The following is a 19,590-nucleotide window of genomic DNA, read 5'->3' as shown; positions in this document are numbered from 1 at the left end:
GGGCGCGCGCTGCCTGGCCGTTGACATGGCACATACCCACGTGGGGGATTCGCCAGGAAGCGGGCGTGAGAAGGGCTAATGCACCCGCTTAAAGGAGTACTGACACGAAATTTCAAAGCTGAGATCCCCTCTACCAATCAAGTACAACGACAACACAAATAGGTGTCTGTGAATAAATGCATCTTTCTTTCTTTGTAGTTGTGTGTGTGTGATTTCTCTTTCGCGAAAATTACCGAACCGCGCAAATTCAACTCGTGCATTCGCACTTTCACATTCTTCCCCTCGGGGAAATGCGGGGAATTTTTTTGTACTGAAAAAACGGGCAGCTTTGCTGGCATTTACAGTCAACTACATGGTTCTCGACCGAGGACGAGGGATAGGAAAGAATAAACTTATAAAAGAGCTGCCGAGTAAAGAAAAGCGGTGGTAGGCTTGGCATGAAGGCGAATTTGTTTTGTTTTTTTAACTTGTGTGCTGACGTACGAGATAGCCGAGGATCCCGGCTAGCTTCGCTAGATAATGCTACATATGGTACACTAGCCCCTGCGGAATCCGAAGACTCACGCGAGAGTTCCGGTACTCACATGCGGTAGATAGGCTCCGGCAAACCAAAGTAAGGCTTTATTGTTTGGCAGATACATGGCGGATACCAGACAACGTGACTATTGCTTGCGGGGAGACAGTGGATCCGTTCGCTCGCGCAAGCTGCGGGACTCGGACATCCATATCTATCACGGTCGAGGGAGCAGGGGGGCACCCCTTGCGACCGCTCAGGTAAGACTCTCTCAGCCGAGTCCCTTGGAGCCAACTGGGTCCACCATCATCGGGGCATTCGGAGTAGGCAGTGCCGAGCCAACCAATTCCCACCAAATTGCCCATTCTACTCCCGACGAAATGCTCGTCCATCCCGCATGTCAGCTCCGGTGGGGAGGATGTCTTTCCCTGGTCGGTGACTGTGTGGGGTAAATGACGGCTACAGGCTGGTCCTCCCTCCGCCGCTTTGGCAAAACATTCGCGGCGAGCCTGTTCGGCGTGTCGCATGGGGTCCTGAAGAGGTCACGACTTACGTGACGCACTGGCTGCCCAAAATGGCGGCTCTCAGCTCGCGAAAAAATGTGCAGGTGAGGCATAGGGAAGCAAGAACCCCACCAACTCCTACTCATCAAGACCGAGTCTGCGCAGGTTGGACAACCGCTGCCGAGCACCAGCACAACACATACCCACAAAGTTAACAACACTTGCCCCGGTCAACAAAGGTTCACAAAGTCTGTACAGTTCTCCCATCTCGAAGCAGCGCCAGACCACACGCACAATCTACCACACACCTTCAGGCCAGCACGTCTTTGCAGTCAACGGATGTAGGGAAGCCCAGGAACAGCAGGCTGGGGCAGCAGATGTAAAGAGCAGGGCAGGGCAGCAGATGTAACTAGCAGGCAGGCCGACGTCTTCTCAGACAGGAGCGGCCTCATTGAGCCAGTGGCTCGTCAGGCAAGGCCCACAGCACCCGCCGCAGAGACGGCTGCCATGGTCGGGAGGGCACGAGAAGGGCCAGCAGTCAACACGGGATCGTGGCCCCAACGGAGTGTGCAGGTCGGGCCCTCAACGAAACAGTTCAGAAGAGCAACGGTTGTAGCGCTCAGGCGTTGACAGTTGTGAACCACCCGTGGCATGTGCCTCAGAGAGGAGCGAGGAGTGCCTGCTCAGTAGGCTGCATCTCGATCGCCGCTGAACCGCGTCAAGCGCGCTGCGGCCTGATGACGGGGCCTGGGCTGCCAGCGATGCCCTCACCTGGGGCTGCAGGAACCGGCCGCGTGTGGTGTGGTTTCAGGCGACAGGACCGAAGAGAGAGAGAGAAAAAATTCTATTGAAGAGTCGTTCGTTGCGAACTCCACACTGGACGGAGGTGTTCCCTGTTCAAGGGAATCCATATGCTGCTCTGGCCGCCTGGCGCCTGGTGACCAGTAGCAGCTGATCCTCAAGGGCGGGGCTGGTCAGCAAGACCCTCCATCTCTCGTTAAAGGGTAGAGTGGGGTAGGTGGGGCGAGACTCGGGTAAGGGGCGCGGGTGCTTTGGGCTAAACTTACACTCTCCTATTATTTGCTTGAGAGTGCCTAGTTTTTTACAGCTTGGGCAAGCTACTTCGAATTGGTTTGGGAACATGCTGTTCAGTAGCCGGGGGTGCAGAAAGGCCTCTGCATTTTCCGGTATGAAACGTAGAATTAGTGTGGGTACCGGCCCATTCTGCGGTGGAGGGTAACGAGTTTGCCCACCAGCAGGCCCGAGCACTGACTTAGCGGGCCACGTCCACAGTAGAGGCAAAAACCATCCATTGCTCACCTTCAGGGAAATAACTACTTATTACAGGCACGACAGGAGGACGCTACCAGCACCACACGCAGCACTCACGAAAGACAGGATCGGACGAGGGACAAAAGCAAGGGCATGTGCTGAAAAAGAGTGGGGGCCAAAAAAACAATGCCCAAATTCCCTGCTGCAGCTCTCCATGTGGGAAAGTGAAACAGAGTGCTCGTGCCAAGCTAGGGCCAAAAAAAAGGAACCCGAACGCTGCTGAGTGGTTAAATAACCCGTAGTTTCATGTGCTCGGAGCACTAGGAGGCCACCGGTCTTACACTACATTCAAGGTTATCGTCGCGAGAAGAGAAACCAGATGTTTTATTTCGTTGTTGCGATCAGGGATAGGCAACGTACCCGGGTGACAGTGCTGGATTGGTCACACCCTCCTCTGTGCCATCGCTCCCGACGCCGCGTTCTCGCTTCGACAGTGCTTTGGATGAAAAGGGGTCCTCCGCCGCACCGCACGAGATTTAAGGAAAAACTAACCACCCATGCTGCCTCTCGCGCGGAAGGCGCCAGAAGCAGAGCACTCTGCTTACCTTGGGAGGGCTACGGGAGTGATTACTCGCGCTTGCTCAACGGGTAGCGATGTGTGTTCGGACGTTACTCCGCCGTCGCGAACTTCGGCTGCTTTCGCAGACTAAGAGCGGCCTCCTCATTATGCCGATCATCGCTGCGCGCAACGAAAGGTTTCAGATCTGCGACATTGTCTGGTTTCCATTTCGGATCTACCAGCTGATACACGAGCGGGACAAGCGCATCTCCGACTCCGTACGGGCCCTACCACTTGGCCGACCGGAAAGCAGAGATGCCCTTGGTGGCGTCGCTCAAGACATGGTTGCGCCTGAGGACTAGGCCATCCCCTGAGTAGCGGACCTGCCTGTGCGTCTTGTCCTACTGGGCCTTCTTTCCAGCGAGCACTTTGACTAGATTTCTGCGGGCTAGCGAAATCGCCTGCTCTATCCTAGAGCGCAATTACGCCGAGCACTCACTCGGGGCCAACGAAGCGGCAGCCGTGCCCCACCAGCTCGCAGAACGGTGTCCAGTGGGTTGGACACCTCTCTCCCGAAAGTAAGAAATGTGGGCGTGAACCCGGTCGAGCGGCTAACGGTTGTACGCAAAGGTACGCTCAGCACGAGTAGATGAGCAGCCCTGTCCCAGTGCTGCTCGCTTCAAGGTGACGAACACATTAGCCGCGAAAAAGGACGCGTTGTCAGTATCAACTCGGCGGAGTAGCCAAACCGAGGAAATACTGCCGACAACTTGTGCCATACGGCGCGTGCTGTTCCCTAACGCAGGGGAAACAACTCGCCCCATTTCGTGAATTGGTCTGTGACGGCTAATAGATACATATGACATGTGCTGGACCTTGGAAAGGGGCCCATCAGATCACAGGCCGCGTTGTGCCAGTGTGGCTGGCTGTTGATCACCTGCATGACGCCTGGGGCTTTGTCACCCTTGGGCTTCACACTTTGGCACACCTGGCATGAGCGGGCAAAGTGGAGAGCGTGCCGTTTCATGCCTGGCCAGGTCACGGAGTTGCATAAGCCACTGGGCCAAGCCAAGCCAAGTCACGGAGTTAAATAAGGGCAGCACGCGTGACCGGCCATGCACGAGTCATGAAAAAAGTTCAGAATCGCTCTTCGCAGACTGCCCGTGATAACCACCTTGAAGGGGTCAGAGGATTCCTCCGATGGGGTGCATTGCAGTAGGAGTCGCTCCGCATCAAGCACATACGCATCCAACGCACCAGCAGCAGTACCAGCTGCGTTGTGCTCGGTGCCGAAAGCCATACCGGCTGTTACCGGACTCCCGGTGGCCTCGTCAGGTTGTTCTAGCTCAGAGCGCGGCTCTTCCCTGAGCCCGTCAATGATTGACCGACAAAATGGATCGCTCTGCTGAGCATCGAGGACCTCTTCTCTGCTGAACGCAATACCGGATGAGTTGACAGGGGCTTCCAGGTATTCGGAATCGCCCGACTCTTGCAGCACAACAGCAGCCGCCCCTTCGGGGGTTGTTTCGTTTCAGCGGTCGGGGTCAAAATATCCGTGCTGACACGCGTGTGTTGCTTCGGAAGTATGTGGAGCAGAAACAGGGGCTCGTGACAGAGCGTCCTCACCACGTTCGTGCTTCCCTTCTGGTAGCACACAGTGAAGCTGTAGCGCTGCATATCAGAGCCGAGCGCGCCAGCGCCCGGACAGCTCACATATACGCTTCAGTCAGGTTAGCCCCCTGTGGTCCGTATTTATTACCAACGTAACGCTGTCGACGAACAATTCGAACGTGCTCAGAGCAAAAACTTTCGCGGGACACTCCCTTTCCGTCACGGAGTATTTTAGCTCTGAGGGTGTCAATGACCCGCTGACAGACGCGACCGGCCGAAGAACAACTTCATGCTCCTGCAGCAGCAGTGCGCCCAAACCGAGATCGCTAGCATCATGTTGAACAAACAGCGCAAGGAACACAGGTACAAAAATAAGAGTGGAGGACGCACAGCGTGGTGCGTCGTCCACTCTTCTTTTTGTCCCCGTGTTCCTTGCGCTGTTTTTCCACCATGAATCTTAACCTGCACCAACTAGCACAGCTTGCCATCCTACTTCAGTACATCGCTAGCATCAGACTCAATCACAAACTCAGGTTGGCAGCCGCTGCCAAATTCAGGTTGGCAGCCGCTGTTCAGCTGTGTCAACGAGAGCTTCAATGAGGGTGCGAACGGCCTCCTCCTGTTCCTGACCCAAGCTCCAGCGAGCATTTTTTCTCAACCGTGCAGTCACAGATTCCTGGAGGGCCGTGCAATTGGATATAAATTTCCTGTAGCAGTTAACCATGCCAAAAAATGTCTCAACGCCTTGATGTCTGTCGGCGACGCATACTCGAACAAAGTTCGCACCTTTTCCTCGCACGGCAAGACGCGATCACTGTCTATGGTGAAGCCCAGTAAAGATACGCTTGCCTCCACAATCTGTGCTTTATTTAGGTTGAGAAAATATGCGCATCCTGCAAGACTGAACCTAGTGAGAACATCCTCCAGATCTCGAATGTCTTCCTCAAAGATTCGGGATAACCGACAATGTCGTCGAGGTACGCGCCATGGCATGTCGCCACTTTGCTTCCTTGAGAACACGATCCATCAACCTCTGAAAGGTAGCTTCAGCTCCAGAACAGCCGAGAGGCATTCGAGTGAACTGAAACAGCCCACGGCGGCAAGAGAACGCAGTTTTGGCTACGTCACGCGCACTCATCTGTACTTGCAGGTACCCGCGACAAGCGTGTAGGATGGTAAAGTAACGAGAACCACCTAGGCTAGGCACGATAGAGTCAACACTCGTCGTGGGATAGGCGTCCTTCCGAATAAGCTCATTCAGCCGGTGATAGACGACAGAAAGACGGAAGATGCCATCTTTCTTTTCAACCCGCATGACTGCGAACCGCCATGGACTGCCGGATCACTCGATTGCACCAGATTGAAGAAACTCATTCAAGGCGAGTTCGATTGCTCTTCTTGTGGCCTCACTGACCTGCCGAGGATTGCATTTCCAGTGCAGCGTATCACCACTATACTTCCGACGCTGTACTAAGTCCGTACAGTCCGGTTTCTTGGTGAACGTGGTGCTGAACCGATTCAACATCGCCGATATGCACGCCGGCTCGCGTTCCGACAGATCGGCCGACACGGGCGGGAAACTGTGGTTCGTGTCGCCAGAAGCAGTAGCAATCATCGGGTTGTTCATAATCGCTTCCACTACTAAATCGTTCGAGAGATTCGCCCCCGCTTCGCAGGGCAGCACGAGGCCGCCGGACGGCGTAGGATGCGGGCGACCTAACGTCCCTTTTGGGTCGAGGCTGCACGCGCGGCGCCGCTAGCGGAGTGCGCGTGGCGCCGCAACATGCGGTGAGAACCCGCGCGTGTTCTCGGAAGTGATTGTCGGACTTCCGTCGTGGAGCAGCTGCGCGGTCAGGGGACATGGCTTCCCTGCCCTGTGGTGCGGTTACTGGATTTCAAAGCGTCTCCAAAAGCGTTGCGCTGTTGCCGCGTGCGCGCGGGATGTTCTAAGCGGAGGGGGCGCTTCGATTACATCGGCAAGTTTTTGCGAATGGTAGCAGGGCTGCATGAACGCCTACCCTATACCTGCCGTTTGCAATGTCAATCGCAATACCTGTACGAGCCAGAAATTGCACCCGAGAATTACAGGCACTGTCAGGCCCGGTAGATGAACGAATCTGTGGCGTCGCACTTGTTTGTCCCATCAGACCACCAGCCTCGCCGAACAGTCTGAGTTGCGTTTCCGGCTCGCGAGGAGGAAAGTGACGCCGCAAGGTCGCCATTGAATCTAGAGCTCTCGGGTGCAAATGAGAGAGGACATCATCGCCAAACAGCGTAGCAGAAGCTCCGCTGTGCAACAACGCCGCAAACGTTTGACTTGCGATAGTAAGGGCAATGAAAGGCGCTGGTGGTTGGGGCGTTTCACCCTGCACGCCATCGGGATAAGGAGCTCTGGCTCACCACCTAATACAGCCATAGCCAACGGCGACAGAATGTTCACCTACAGGAATTGACTTTTCAGAATGGTGCCGCCTTCCCGGCGCCGGGAAGGGTGCGGTGCACGCGCGGGTATAGTGGCCTCAGGCTGCGACGCCGCAGCCTGAGGCCGCTGTCAGCGTAACGGTGCCGGGTTCCCTTGGCTTGTCGCACGAGCGTAGTGGTTGCGTTCACAGTGCGCTGCTACTCCCTGACTGTCGTGGTGCGAGTTCGGTCCCCTCGAGCTTTCCACACGAGCGCAGCAATTTGGTTCCTCACACGCGGTTTATCTGCAGCTGTAGCCGTGCCGCGGCATGCCTTGCTGGTCTTCAGAAGGTGGCCGCATGGCGTAGGAGTACCAGTCGAGCGCACGCACCGACACATCGCGCGGTTCTATTTCTGTGCTGTCCGCCTAGGCTGCTGTTACCGCGGCGCGTGGCATGTGCGATAAGGACGCACCCTGCCATGCGCACCTTGGCTCCACCGTAGCGTGGTCTGGGGGAGGCGGGTGATAGCTGCGAGCAGCCAGAATATCGCCATGGATGCGTTTTCCTTTGCTGGCCACTTCACTGAGGTTGGAAAACTGACTGCCTTGAAGGTACGCTGCAAAAGTTGCGTGGGTTTGTCTCCTCAACCTCTCAACCTTTTCCGCCTCAAACGCCATGGGCTTGGCAAGTAAAAACAACTCCTGCATTGCCCTGACGTAGTCGAGCAGAGAGTCATCTCGGTGTTGAGTGTGCATCGCCAGCTCGTTCAACATGAGCAACTCGTAATCTGGGGGCAGGAATTCGCTGCCTAAGACCGCTTCAAAGTCGCCCATCGCACGAGCGCCGCGTCCCACCAGCCAGAACCACCGTGCCGCCTGGGCGGTCAGCGGTATAGGCAGAAGAATTTCTATAATCACGCTGTCGTTCATACCCGACGCCTCCTGATAGCGGTGCAGCGCCTCCAGGTACTCTGTAGCACTCATGCGGTCAGAGTAACCACACTAATCGGGTATTCTGAGGTTACCGAGCGAGCTGTTATGCCTGGCAGTCGGTTGGGCGCGCACCGCGTTGATCAGGGCTTGTACTAGATCGGCTGCTGCCGATGGAAGGGATGGTTCATTGCGCCACAACGCTGTCGTAAGACAGGCGACGTGCGCCCCAGCCATAACCGCTTGCGACGTCGCGTGGTGGGTACATGCGTGGCACAGACGCGCCGGCGGACATGACGGCCGCACCACTAGAGCTGTGATGCTCGTCATACACGGTGGGGTCGGGTACGCTAGAGCTGCGACACAGCTCGTCCTCTAGAAACATATCCGCTGGGTTGCTACGGCCAAGGCCTGGAGGGCATGATCTCATTGCAGCCCGTGGTAACGGCAGGTGGTCGCAAGAAGCGTTCCGCCAGCCGGCACCGCACGGCACGTAGGAAGGATTGGGATGATAACTCCCGTGACTATCCCGCCCAGCGCTTTGTTGCCTCCTAGGATAGCGCTGCTTGGGCCCCAGAGGGGCGTGGTCGTAGTGGTGGCGGCCGACAGGTGCGGGACCAGTTAATCATCCCTCGGACTGTGGGACTGCCTCGCACTGGCCGAAGTGGGATGGCTGCCGTAACTCTCGTGAGCGGCGCGTCGGGTCTGGGTGAGATCGGCGCCACCTCGACAAAGCTCTGGCGTAAGCGCGGTGGAAGACAGCAGCGGGTCAACAGTGGAGTCCCGCAAGCCGTTACCACGACGAATCTCGTCCCTCAACCAGCCCTGAACTTTGGTATCAAGCAACGAGAAGAGCGGGGGGGTGGGGGGCGACCTGCTCTCGCAAGAAAACCTTGGTTGGGAACCAATTTGGGCTAACGTACGGGATAGCAGAAAACCCGGGCTAGCTTCGATAGAGCATTCTACACGCCGTACACAAGTCCCTGGGGAATCCGAAGACTTACGCATGGGTTCGGGTGCTCACATGCGTTAGACAGGCTTCGGAAATCAAAGTCAGGCTTCCGCCGATACAGGCCATATTCTCCTCGAGCTTTGCGATCACTGCGCCGCCTGCTGCCGCTTTTCCGCGGTGCTTACGGGATGACGTCCGTGCAGCTGATAGCGGATCATGCGGTGCTGTGGTTCTTTCGCTTTTTTTTTCAACGTTCTAAACAACTCGTTATGGGAATGTCCGTAAGCAAGTTGAACATTTAGAACACTTCAAAAAACAGCGGTGTCCTGGCAGCTATAGGCGGTATTCGTTGAAAAGTTTAGCGGTCAATTTCTTCGCTTGGCAACGCTGGAAACAGCCACAGACATGGCCGATGCGCCACAGACACGGCGCGGCTTGGGCCAACGCGGCCGCACGCCGAAGAAAAAAAAAACACCGGCGTGCATCATCTGCTCCGTTCCAATCCGAATCTAAACGGTGGCGTCAACAGAGATGTTAATATTCGCACTCACATTGAACTCGAGGCAATACTTTGCGTTCAGTGCGCTAGAGTTTTTAACGTGAAACAGACATGTGTTTTACAATCGTGCTTAGGATGGACAAGTACCGCCATCCCGCGGAGCCCGAGGCTTCTTGAAATTCTTGAAGCTTCGAATGAAGCTTGTTTTTAGAAGAGTGAAGAACGAACAACTCCACCTAAGCGTCTACGTGCAGTGCTTAGATACCTCAACACAAAAGGCGTAGATTCTGTATGGATAGAAAAATTACACGGCCAACGATGAGTTATTGTAATAACTCAAAATAAGGCAGACTATGCGGAAACCGATAAGTTGATGAAGAAATTAAATCAAGAACGTTGATATAATTGAGGGGCTTAGAAAAGTTAATTTTTCTTTTTGATAACTGCGATTGCACTGCATTGCTTTCTCAAAACTAAAATAATTGTGTTTAACTAAATACGGGCCAATGGGGCATGCGTGGCTTAGGCAAAAAAAATGACACTATGCGGCACGTTTTACTAAAATTTGGTTGATATATTGATGTTCATTTTCCAAAAGTATTCGTCTTCCTGACGCCCTAGACCCAATCACATTAGAGAGAAAGTAGAGTAGGATGCTGTAGATGTAAGTAAAATATATTGCTAATATATTGTTATTATTAACATTGATAATATGTTGTTGTAAAAATATTGCTATTGCTAAGTAAAAAATAAAGCCTAAGGCACCTACCACTTGTAAACTGCAAAATTTCTACTCAGCTCGCTTCTGAGAGCGGTAAAAAATTGCGTAGCGTAACTTAGATATTAGATTCTTTGATGAGAGCCCCCATTGTGGGCACACTATTTTCAATGAGTGGATGAATAGTTCAATCAATCAATCAATCAATCAATCAATCAATCAATCAATCAATCAATCAATCAATCAATCAATCAATCAATCAATCAATCAATCATCGTTTAATTCACTTAATCAATCAATCAATCAATCAATCATCCTTTCATTGAATCAGTCATATAATGAGCAATCAATCTATCCATAAATTATTAAATCAATTAAGTACCTGTCACGGGTGCCCCTGCTATTGTTTTTTCAGTGCGAAAGGCCTAAGAAGCCTTTTGTGCCAAAAAACAGCCCGTCGTACTGTACAGGCAAAAAAATTTACACCATCTTCCCGTGAGGGGAACCATAGTGTAGATGCGATGCATCGGGGGTTGCCGTGCCATTATTCAAAACATCGGACGATGTCAAAGGAGCGCCGGTGGCGGAACGACTGAGCGGAGCGGCACTGTTACCGCGTTTATATGCTGCGGAATGAGAGAGAGCAGCACATAGCAGCGCATAGCAGCGCATGCGCATGTGTTAACTGAGCGCAAGCGCGAGCGCAAGCTGCGTGCTAACGCACAGCTGGCACGGCGCCGGGAGCGAGCTGACCGCGCTGAGGCACAGATGGCGCTGCGGTGAGAGCGGCGAAGCGCACAGCTGCTGCGCCGAGGATGCGCACTACGCCGCTACGACGACGCACGAAAAGGCGAGTTAAAGAGATGCGTCGCATTTAAAATAGCTGCTGCAATGAATATAGAACACATAAAAAAGACTCATACATTACCAGATAGGATTTGAAGCAAGATCGGCACAGCAGTAGACCAGGGGTCGACCAACTGTGCTATCTCTGTTTTTTTTGGTGCCTTAGACATTCTTTTGGCACATGACATGTTCCTACATGATTTCAAACCCCATTGACCCTATTTTGTGGATATAGGGACTAAAACTTTCTAAGGATCAATATTTCATCACATGCAGGCAACCACTCAGGGAGATATGAACTACAAGAAGCCATCGCCGTATACACTTTACGTTTCGAATAAAGTTAACGTCCAGGCCAGGCCTGGCGTTAATGTCCGCATTGCCCGCTGCCATTCTCGTCTTCAATGTGCTATGAGGACTGACGGTTATGAATAAATACTACGGCACAGCGCCTTCATTTTTCACAGCTGGTAACTGAAATACTTGCGGAGTAATTGTAAAGTTAACATTAACGCACAGGTCAGGATGTCCCATCGGAACACTGGGTCCCAGCGGTTTATAAAGACATGAAGAATGGTTTCCCGTCTAATGAACGGGCTATTTTTTGTTGTCGACGGAAGAAAAATGCCTTGCTCTGCTAGCCAGGTATTTACTTAAAGCATATAACATGTAGTTTAAAAAAAGACCTATTTGTTGGTTCTACCTGCCTTGTTTTCACCCTCCTCAAAACGTTACCAGTACCTCTGCCAAATAACAGCCTATGCATTGGCACCGGAAAACGAATACCCACGAAGTCCTTACACTCGTCGAAACGTCGTTTTCAGTACCTGTACCGAATAACTGCGTATTCATTGACACCGGAGAACAAACATCGTCGAAGTCAATATACAGATGCTTTCCGGAAACATTACACAGGTAGTTGCGAGAAAACAGCGCTTTCAGAAGTACAATCACTTCTCGAAAATATTCCTTACACACTACATAAAATAGTGCTTGAGGATAAAGAACTTCAGGTAGCATGTTTTTCAGTGGCATTTGAACTACTGTGCGAAGAATGTATCTATTTCATCCTGCAAAAAACAAATCCTCGCGACCACTTGTAAAAATGAACGACAGAGCGAAAAATATTAACAACCCCTAGCACAATTTTTCAGCACACTAAGAGCTACTTTTTCGCATGTGGAACTTCGTTTTCGCGATCAGATTGATTATAAGAATGGCGACAACCTGTTAACACGGTCTGCGCCGGTTCGAGCCGCAGTGATGTTAAAAATTACGCCCACCTCCCCTCGAGGTGCGATTTAACGCATCTCATGGGGGGATCCATTGGCGTTTTCCATCGTATTGATTACGCTTATAGCAGGGATTCTCATGCGAACGGGAGGTGGGCGTGATTTTCCATTTTCACCATGCAATGCACATGCAGTATATGTATGCTCAGGTACGGTCTTCATTGCAGACGAGAATGAGTGCCTTGTGGTCCGTAAAGTGCACAGTTAGGGACTCGACGATTGCATCAAGCAATCGTCGAGTACTGCGAGAGAGTGCAACCGTAACGCGGACGACCGTCGACTGAGACCGTCGCAGCGTGGCATGCCGCTTTATATTCACAGCGCCCGCCGGAGAGGAGAGCGCTGAGAGAGAGAGTACTGCACATACACAGCGCGCGCAGCGCCGAGCGCAGCGCCGCCCACCGGCGCCTAGCAACGGAGTGAGAGCACGCCACGCCAACCCGCAGCTGTTTGGGAGAGAGTGTTCGCTATCAGAGAGAGGAGAGGAGGAGAGGCGCAGCTGTGCGGACAACGCCGGACAGACGCAGGAAAGACAGAGGGGCGAGCATAAGAAGCGTTGCATCTAAAACAACTGCTTTTTTTCTCAGCTGGGAGACCACATAAACTCTACAAATAATTTGTTAATTTTTATACATTTGCTCGAGTTATACATAACAGATATAGTACGTATTGCCAGTTGACTAACAAATATTAGACTGCAAAGGTTGCGAGGGGACCCAAAAAACTGTGTCTTTGCCAGTTCCTGCTTTTTTCCCCCAATTTTTCCGTCTCATAGCTGCAATACTTGGGTTCTTCTGATATGTCTCCAGAGGAACTCCGAGATATTTTGTTGCCAATTACGTGCTATCTGCGCTCTTTACGAGTAGCAAAACAATAGTTGGTTTCTTTCTTATTCCTTTTTTCGTGACACACAAATTTGCCGGAATGGCCAGGAATAGGGAGCTCTGAGTCCCGCACAAAACTAGGCATTTGAAACGTACAAATTGTGGAACAATGCATGTAGTGTTACATGTGAACATGATGTATCATGAGTAGATTAGGTGCAAACCGGCGGCGCCGAACTGTGATAGATGGGGGAGCTCTAGTAGTGGGTGCCAATCTCCTAGCTGTCTAACTTTGCGGTTTAAGAAAAAGAAATGTCAGCTAAAGAAGAATAGTACACGCAGTAAAGCAGAGCGTAGGATGGTTGGTGCAGCTTGCGCGAAAAACAATAACACAAGCCCGAGGAGAGCGGGGCAAAAGACAGTGTTTCAGCAATCAATGTGTAATTATTATGGCCATGCCTGCGCGTTGAAAGCATGGATGCAGACTTGCGTGCCCGAGAAAATTTTTTGCTGTCAATTGTGTGCTTGAGTGTTCACTTTTTTTATACCCGTCGCTCAACCGGTGTTGTGATTTGTAACCCAAGTTCTGTATGAGAATACCTCTTAATATACCGCAACAGAAGAAAAACTGAACGCGTTTAATAGGATCATGGTTTTTTGTAGCACATGCCCGTAACATAAAAAGAGCAGGGAGGTGTTATTTACTGATTCTTTGTGTTCTGCCTTACTTTCTATCGTAAGCTAACTGGTGCGTCATTTTAAGAGGTTTGAAGCGCAACTTTCAGCAGAAAACAACCAGAGGATTAGACGTCCTTGGTCCCTCAGATCCTGTAGGTACCATATAACTCATGCGACCAAGGTTAGCAGTTTCAACTAGCAATGTTAGGAACTGTAATGTGGCTTAGGCGCCATTTCACTACATATTATATCTCCTAAAAGGAGCCTTAAATTGGTCCTGATTTCAAGCAACAGTGAGGTTACCTTAAGAAAAAATCTGGCTATAATATGTTTTCTTCCCAAATCTAGTGTTGTTTAAAAAAAACCTGGCGACCTGTTCTTTTATTTTTGCGCCTAACTTGTAAACGAGTATACCTGCTTTGAAGACCAGCTGGAACTATCAGACTGGCATCCAGATGAGCAGCTCGTTCTGCATTACTAAGAAAATCACTGAAGTGTTTTGTTAGTATAGTATATACTACCTTATTCACATAAAAAGTGCGCATTGATTTTGCAAGAAAGTGTTCCCAGTATGCAGGCGTATTGCTTGCCAATCTCATGGACGAATGGCCGTTAAAGCAGGTGCGTTGTACAGTTCTGACCTGATAGCCAAAAACTTATCTACTAGTTAGGTCGACAGAAGAGTTATATTATTCTTTTTGTTATAACATATACACAAATGAATTTCATGCATGTACCTTTCAGCTCAGCATAAGTCGTCGTTTACTCTGTACGCCTGATGCTTGTTTGTTTCTTTTAGACAATTAGTTTGAATTTTCTGCTGGAAGTAGATGATGATGATTGCTATTGGTTTACCCTTTGAAGCGGACTGATGACATGTCATCATACCAAAAAGGACTAATATAACCATGTTTTACACTCTTGGTTTAATACTAGCGCTGCTTAGGGTAGGCAGTAAAGCTTACTAGGCATGACATACTTTTTTTCCCTGTTACAGGTGGTAAATGCCCTAGGCAATATTCCCCTCTTTGCTTTTCGTCCACCAGCATTCTAATCTTCTTTTCGTCCCCTCGACAGCATTCAAGTTACTTCCTCTGTTATAACCTTAAATACTAGGGCTTCTAGAAGCCCGATATTCCCTTCATGTAGATTTGGAAAAATACCCTCACGTTCTAACACTATGTGCCGCATAGTTTCTGTTTCTTTTCCACAGACCACGCATATCCTATCATTTTGTGAATACTTCCCCACAAAACTCTTAGTTCGCAGGCAACCTGCTCTAGCATCAAAAAGCAAAGCACTGACCTGGGAATTATCGTAGAAATTTTCCTTTCTGATGTTCAATTCCTCAGCCCTGTACATCTCTAACGACGTTTTAGCTTCCGTTTTCCCCCTCCATTTATTGGTTTCAATCTGCCTTGCCTCCTTTTTGGTTACCTTAGCTATTCTGGATTCTCCACTGTTCTTTCCGTATTTCATCGTTAGCCTTCTAATAACTCCTCGTGTTTTTTTTTCAGAGGTATTGCCACGTATGCTGTTTCTTGTAAAAGTGGCATTGTCCAGGAATACGCTGACTGCTTACTCAAGCATCACGTTGTTTGCACAAGTAAGGAAGGCTGAAATGTGATGCTTATACTTACCCTAAAAGAAATGTTGGAAACATCAAAGGGCAAACTTAGCTAAAAAAAGCAAAAAATACTCTTCTATTGTGCTTCGGTTCCCTGTGTCCCCAGAATTTCTTAGCCCGCGCACGCGCAAGCACCCACGCACCGCGCACTCTTGCGTGCGTGATTGCGTGTGTGGGCATGCGCGCACGCGTATATATATATATATATATATATATATATATATATATATATATATATATATATATATATATATATATATATATATATATATTGTGTTACGGTAGGTAGTAATCGTTTCGGTGTACATAGTGTATCTTCGACAAACAGGCTCACTTAAAAAAAAATAAATGTCGCTTACGCCAATCGGGCAGTGTCGTATGAGACAACCCAAAAGCGCCTGGCTGCTCTGCAGCTATAAGAAGCACAGTGCGCACAGCATCAACAGCAGCATGAACTGAAACTTCTATATTTACGTCTACGTTCTTAACTTCCATAGTTTAGACTGCCATTCTTACTTCTATAAAATGAATAGGCACTACGCCTACGACAAAAGAGCTCATTCTGCAAGCTTAAAAGCTATTCCTACATTGCGTTTCCATTTGTCGCCCTTAGCCAATCACACGGTTGTGCATATAGCGTAATCTGTTCGAGTGTGAGAAAGGAGCTAATGAGTCCCCCGGCCATTCCTTTTTTCCCATGTATACAGCTTCTGTAAATGAAGTTTACGTTAACAGTGCTGTAAGTATGAATCTAACGAAGCAATCTTTGTATTAAACCAAACTTGGGTTTTGTTTGCACGGCTCCTTAAACTTACAATGCGTGTGAATGTATGCCGGAATGACTAGCGCAAAAAAGGGCAGGTATTTTGTTTGTTGCGCACAGGCAAATGTTTAGCTCGGAGAATGTATGTCAGGTCAAGTGAAGTCGTTTTACAACAACTTTTTTAGAGTCTGTTTGCGAAAAGCGGTCATCGATCTGTTGTATATTCATACGGCTTACATGCTGCTCTTTACATCGCACCGCTTTAAACTGAGAAGTAATTACGCTCTTCCTGAATTGGCAGAATAGCAGCTTGGTTAGACAGACAGGCGTAAAATCATGACCAATACACAATTATAATAGTGTATTATTCGCCAGTAGCTGAGGAATATGGCAAAAGTCTGGATAAGTGTTTCTATGACTGTCTGTTAACCTCATGCTATGCTAAAAGCAGACTTTATATTTTATTACAGGTGACAGAAAGCAGGAAACTACAACGACTACAGGTGACACGCTTAAACTGTCTCTACTCTTCCTTATCTATGACAGCTGTTGTATTTGGGTGGCGTGTTTTAGGTAAACTCAATATGAAGCCAGCGCTTCTCTATTATAGGAGCATATTGCGGATAACCTGCCGGAGAGGTAGCCTACCAATTCTTTAAGAACAACTCAAGTTGCTTCAAATGGTAGTTCATGTTACATACCTTTTTCTGCTTCCCTTTTCAGCCACAGTAATTGTTAGGTAGTAGGAATATCGAGCGCGTACCCAGACTGCCAAGAACATGAAATCTGGTGGTTGATGGGACAACTCGACTGCTCTAACATACCGTACTCTACGATATGGATACATAAAACCAGCCCTGATCGTTAAATGATGAAATGTTCGAGTCTCTCACCCAAAGCTGTTGCATGTTTTTCCTAGCGGAGTTCCATAAATTGGTCAGTGTTTCCTGGCATGCTGTATTGAAAATGTTACTCTCGGAGAGATTTCATAAAAATGTAAGCAGTTGAATGCTGGCAGTCTATCAACATTGAGCGACCTAGGATAAAGCATTTCCCAGCCTGCATATGGTGTTGTACTCTCAGTCTGGCCACATATGTTTTTCTGTTGGTCCTTTAACTTCGCACAGGCATTGAGGGAATTCGTACTATTCGGAGGTTAGAAGCATACAAAAGCTAGCCCAATTTGTAAAGGGGAACGAATTCCCGCCTCAATTTCAGGTATTTTCAAACGAGTACACTCGCCTGCCATTGTTTTTCACCCAAACCGTAAACCCCATGGTCAATCTAGATTCTGTGCTGCTTAGCAGGATCAAGAGATAAAATTATCCAAAGCCAATTTTTACTGTGCTAGGCTAAGGTATTTTCCTTTTTGGGGTGAACCACTTAACTAAATTTTTCTTGCGGGAGTTTGAGGCAAAGAGTTTCGCTGCTACACTTTTGGAGGTTCATACAAGTGCGTTTCTCGCCGTTAACAGACCCGAAGTCCTAGAAGATTGCCTAACTCGACACGACAGAAAAATTAGCTGACATATTTTCTTTTTTGCCATTGTGTCAGCTTTTGTTACAGCCACCGGACATGTCATGCAGTCAATAGGTATTTCCCAACCGTTTTTCTGCCACTTAGACCTGCAAAATTAAACCACTTTTTCAAGTATATATATCTACTGAAATGCTTAGCTTCCTGAATTGACGCGTCGCTACTCATCCCCACAAGACGTTTTGTCCTATTGCCATGTCTTTCACGGCGCTTTGTTTTAACAGCTGCTGGCCGTAATGTGTGCGGTGTGCTGTGCCATCACAAAACTCATTGTCATAGTTACCGCCCCATTTACCCGCCTTTGAGCGCGCGTTGTACGAAAAGCACCCTGCGTTGTTCACGCTTGCGCAAGGTCGTCGCAAAAAGTATTGATCGCTGTTTACTCGAATCCGCGCCTTAAAGGGTTATCACAAGACTGCTCTTGCTTATTCATACCAGTGCTGTTATGGCTCGTGTCTGCGCCATGTTACACGATTTATTAAGGTTGATTCTAAAATTTTAGCCACCTTTAAAGATTAAACCTAACTTAGACCTGACGCTTTTGTGTTTCATCAGTAGCGCATGTATATTGAGTTGATAAAGCTTCTTTCAGACCTTTGAAGCCAATCTAAAGTTGTCTTTCTGTAAGCACGCATGCCCATCGTCACCGGCCAAGAAAATAGAATTTCGCGCATAACTTTCAGCTATATTTAGTGTCACCTGCATATTGTGTGCTACAAGCTTTGTTCGGCATCTACCGTCACTCCGCGGAAAGGACCCGTTTACTTGCTGAGCCCAATATGAGGTTTTAAGGCCCCAGTGAAATACATACTCGACAAAATTTTGTACAAGACACCATTTGTGAGAGCTGGACAGGCGGGGTTCCTCCTTGTGTCCCCATGTATACACTAGAGGAAGGAAAAAGGAGATCAGAAAATAACACCATCTATAGAAAAGTATAGAAGGCATTATAAAAAAAATAAAAATCGGCGACATCGTGCCATAGAAAGGGTGGCTCTGTTATGACCCTTTCCTATTCTTCTCGGTGAGACGCATTGCTTTGTAATTAGAATACCTCTGCTAACTTTCGTGGCAGAAACTTCGTGCGTGCAAAAGGGGACAGCGTGCGAACTACACTCCCGTGGGATGAAGCGGAGGTGATGAACTAAATTAGGTGAACAAAAAGCAGGACCGGTTTTGCACAATACTAACGATGATGTTGGACAGAGTAACGTTTTGCTGCAAGCAGGACGTCCATAGTAGGTGAGACGACATTCTCACATTCAGAAACTAGTTGACTGGATGTTATAAACACGTATACAGCAGCTTTCGACGGCAATTTGGCATTGTCTGTGTAGCAAAGAAATGCTGCTAGGCAATATTTTTGGAAGAAGTAGAGATATACTCAAAAATAAATTGACGTAGAGCTTTCAATGAGAGTGACATAATCGGAAAGACAACCGCGGGTATGAGAATTTCATTAGAGCATTTTATTGGCGGTAAAGGTTGAAGCGGCGTCATAGTTAGAGATTCGTAGTTGGGAGTTCATACTGCGAGAAATAAAGGTGAGTATCGGTGAGGGGCTTGAGCGACCAATTGCATAGCCGGCAAGAAATCCTATTGATGACTGTGGCTGGTGTAAAAGTTTTAAACCATTCCCAGACCAAGACCTAAATGAACGTGTTTGAATGTAGTTTAAAAACAGCCGTAAAAAAAATAAAATACACTAGCTAGTTCTAGTAGTTGGAGTTGGTACAGGATCGGTAAGCCTGGTCATTATTTTGCAGAGTTCAGAAATGGTTTCCAGTTTTCAGCCCACAAAACAGTGGCTATTCTCTTCTCTCTCAAACGAGGCTTACAGAACAATCCGTCCCTACACCTCAAGGAAATCGACTCACCCATACAATACGAACAGAAATTTCTAGGCATAATGTGCGACAAACAACTCACTTTCCTGCCACACATCAATGTGCTTAAAAAGAAAGCTTTGCGAGCTTTAAATATAATTAAGGTCCTGTCACGCAAACACTGGAGGTCCGACAGGGCCTGCCTTTTACAAATTTATCGTTCTGTTGTACGCTCTGC

Source organism: Haemaphysalis longicornis, unplaced genomic scaffold (genome assembly GCF_048455015.1).
Source record: "Haemaphysalis longicornis isolate Haplotype H1 unplaced genomic scaffold, Haemaphysalis longicornis Haplotype H1 scaffold_5, whole genome shotgun sequence".
In the NCBI taxonomy this organism is placed as follows: domain Eukaryota; kingdom Metazoa; phylum Arthropoda; class Arachnida; order Ixodida; family Ixodidae; genus Haemaphysalis; species Haemaphysalis longicornis.
This window is presented reverse-complemented; position numbering follows the sequence as displayed.